We start from the raw sequence: 4029 nt of genomic DNA, 5'->3' as shown, positions 1-4029 counted from the left end.
AAAATAAATGATAAAATTATTATTTAATTAGCTAGTTAATTAAATTATTAAATGAAATCTCTCTTGTTTCTGATAGATCATTGCTGACTTAAGTTTCAAATAACTTTGCCCTGGCTCAACTTTTTATTGTATTTTATTGTAAAGATGCTGTACAGAGGGGTTACAGTTACATGAGTAAGGTAATGAGTACATTTCTTGTTCAGCATTGTTACCCCCTCCTTTGTTTTTCTCCTACTATTCCTTCCTCCTCTACTGCCCCCACTATTCCCCTCCTCCCCTGAAGTTGTAAAGTTCACTTTGAGCATAGTGTCTTGTGAGTATCATTGTTGCAATGGATCATGCTGTGTCCTTGTTTCAGCATTTTGTTATTCCCCTTCCTCTCCCCAAATTAAATATATGTATATATAAGATGCAGGGTACCAATATCAAATGCAATAACAACAGGGGATATACCATAGGGGTAAAGAACATAAAAAGAAACAAAAACTCACATAGTACAAAAACAACGACAAGCCTCTTATGTCCATATCTTGGGGTTCATTTCACTTAGCATCATCTTATGTGGTCATATGTACATAGCTTGTGAACTTTTCTTCTCATCTGATAAGATTATCTTAGATGTATACTAATTATTGCAAATAAAGAAAACCACGGGACCTATATTTCTTTGGGTCTGGCTTACTTCACTTAATATTATTTTTTTCCAAGTCTTTACATTTTCTAACAAATGGGATGGTGTCATTCTTTCTGATGGAAGCATAGTGTGTGTGTGTGTGTGTGTGTGTGTGTGTGTGTGTGCATCACATTTTCTTGATCCATTCATCCATCGAGGGGCATTTGGGTTGGTTCCATATCTTAGCTATGAGGCCATAGTTCAACTTTTGATTAGAAAAAAGTACCATTGAACTTCCTCTTTTTGGACTGGTTATTTTAAAATTCTTTTATTCTTTTGTTTTTTAAATTGTCAAGGTGATGTACAGAGGGGTTACAGTTACATAATAAGGTAATAAGTACTTATTTTGGGTCAAACTTGTTATCCCTTCCAGTTTTTTCCTATTTTCCCTCCCCCCTCCTCACCCCCAAGTTGTATAGATCACTTCCAACATACTGTCTTGTGTAGATCACTGTTGCATTGGTTCCTCTCTGTCCTTTGTCTCACTATTCTGCTGTTTTGCTTCCCTTCTCGAATTCAAATAATGTACATATGACCATATAAGATGAAGCTAAGCAAAATGAACCACAAGATATGGACAAAAGAGGTTTCTCTTTGTTGTTGTTTTTAATGTATTAGGTGTTTTTTTTGTTTCTTTTGTATGTTTTTTCCCCAATGGTATATCCTCTGTTGTCATTGTAATGGATTTTAGTACCCTGGTATTGTATTTTATTTTTTTACTTTTGGGAGCTGCAAGTTTGGTTTTTACAGACTTAAGCATCATGCACACTCATGCATTCACCCACACACATGCCAAACTGACCTGATTTTTCACTTCATTTCCCATTAGAGTACCACTTCTATGCGGGGTGGAAAGCTGTAAACAATAGGAAACATTACAAATTTGATTTCTAGTATGAGGTTGACAAACTAGAAACAGCTTGCATGCTCCATGGAAACTCCAGAGGGGCTGATGACACAGAAGCAGCAGCAGTGTAGCAGGTTGAAGAGCAGACAGGTTCTGAGCCAGACAAGACTTGAGACTGACTGCACCACCATTTGCTGGCTGCATGACATGGGCAGGTGGGGCACAGTATTTGTTTTCTTCATTTGTAAATTTAGCATGCCCGTACCTATTTAAAGAAAGTAGGAAAGAATGAAGAAAAAATACGCATGAAATTCCTGCACCTGGTAGGAAGTAGGTACTCAGAAGTAAAGTCTATGGACAGAATTGGGAAGATGCTTAAAAATAAAAACAGACTTTACAACTTGGGGGGGGGGGAGGGAGGTATTGGAAGGTTGGAAGGGAAGGGATGGTAGGGGAAAAATAAAGGAGGAGATAACAATGCTCGATAGGAAATGTACTCATTACCTTACTCATGTAACTGTAACCCCTCTGCACAGTATCTTTACAATAAAAATATATATGTAAACAACTGGACACCAGCCCTCTAATACTAGCTACTCAGGAGGCTGAGATCTGAAGATCGTGATTCAAAGCTAGTCCAGGGAAGGAAAGCCCACAAGACTCTTACCTTCAATTAACCAGCCAAAGGCAAAGCTAAGGTATAGTGCCCAGGCCCAGAGGTCAAGCCCCAATCTTGGTACAAAAAATATCTGTAGAGATTGCAGTGTTACATAGATGCAATACTAAGCAAGGATCACAGAAGACACATATTCCCACCCTAAGCCTATAGGACCACACCAACATCTCTTCTTCATCACAGTGTCTTAGGTCACGACCAGACCCTTGCCTTTTCCCTTTTTCTTTTGATTCATGATGGGGTATAAACTCAGGACCTCATATTTATTAGGCAGGTGTTCTTCAGCCATGCCTCTAGCCTATTTTGCTTTAGATTATTGTGGATTGGGACTCAGTCTGGCCTGGAATGAGGTCTGTTTACCTATGTCTCTTGAGTAGCTTGAATTATAGATGCACACCACCACAGAATGATCCTCAGCTGATAGAGGGTCTCATTAACTTTTGTCTAGTCTGGCCTTGAACTGTGATACTCCAGATCTCTATCTCATCAGTAGCTGGGTATATGGACATGACCTACCATGCCCAGCTGTATCAGACACATCCTGGGTCCTCTTTGGAGCTCAGCACAAAGTGCAAGCTCATGGATCTGTCCTTTCATTCACAGGAGACAGGGGACCACCCTGGAATCAAGGACTGGGTACATTTTGATTACCACTTTATGCCCAGTAGCAGTCATGGTACCTGCAATACAGTCCTGATTCTACATCTGCAGAATAAATGTTCACTGCCTTGACTCTAAAGAAACACACACTTGGAATTTTTGAGACTCCTAAGAAGAGAATATGGTGAGGTTTATCTCTAACAAGGAGCTAGATACATTTCTAGACATTGTTCCAGTTGTTTCAGAGATAATTGAATGTGTAAAGTAATGCACGGTTGCTTTGCAAGAATAATGAATTCAGCAAGAAATTCTGAAGTCCTTTCATATCTTATGATAAATGTAATTGAGAAGATGCTTTAAAAATAGCCTTAGAGCTATATAGCCTTATTGGAATAAAATATCATCTTAGAAAAAGCAATTTCCCATAAATGAGTACTCACTAATTTTCTAACAATGAGAAAAAAGTGGATAATAAAGTCCATAATATCTGTTATTAAATTATTGCAGCCTAATATTCTAACAAAAAATGGGCATCAGGCCTGAAAAATTATTCCTCGTATAGTCTATTTCATCAATAACTTGATATGGCTAATGTTTCTCACATACATGTAAAATAAACTGTGAGGAAAATACAGGAAAAATAGAATCTGAGCATTGCACGTAGCTTTCTCAATGAAAGTTCTTGTACTTAATTTTAGTTACATTGAACTTTAGACCTAGGCACTGTCCCTGAGCTGCTCTTTGCTCAAGGCTAGCACTCTTCTGCTTAAACCACCCAGCTCCATGTCCTGGTTTGTGGTAGTTTATTAGAGAAAAGAGTCTCTCAAACTTCTCAGACAGACTATGGTTTTGGTCTTCTTGACTCTAGGACTGTAAGAAAATAAATGTCTGTTGTTGAAGTCCAGCCAGTCTTAAGTATTTTGTTATGGCAGACTAAGATTACTAGTGAAATGACATTAAACATTTAAAAAATAATCTTTGGTACAAGAGAGTAATAGTAAAATATCTTGATATATAGAAATCAATGGCAATACAGTAAAAAAAAAGCACATGTCTTTCTGACCACATGGGAATAAAATTAGTACTCAACACCCAAAGCCACCAAAGAAAGTCTGGTAACACATGGAGGCTGAACAACACACTGCTGAATCACGAGTGGGTCATGGAAGAGATTAGAAAGGAAATTCAAATGTTCATGCTATTCAACAAAAATGAACACACAAATTACCAGCT

This window comes from Dipodomys ordii, unplaced genomic scaffold (genome assembly GCF_000151885.1).
Source record: "Dipodomys ordii isolate 6190 unplaced genomic scaffold, Dord_2.0 Scaffold36, whole genome shotgun sequence".
NCBI classification, from domain to species: domain Eukaryota; kingdom Metazoa; phylum Chordata; class Mammalia; order Rodentia; family Heteromyidae; genus Dipodomys; species Dipodomys ordii.
The sequence above is the reverse complement of the archived record's forward strand: the minus strand, read 5'-3'. Positions refer to the sequence as shown.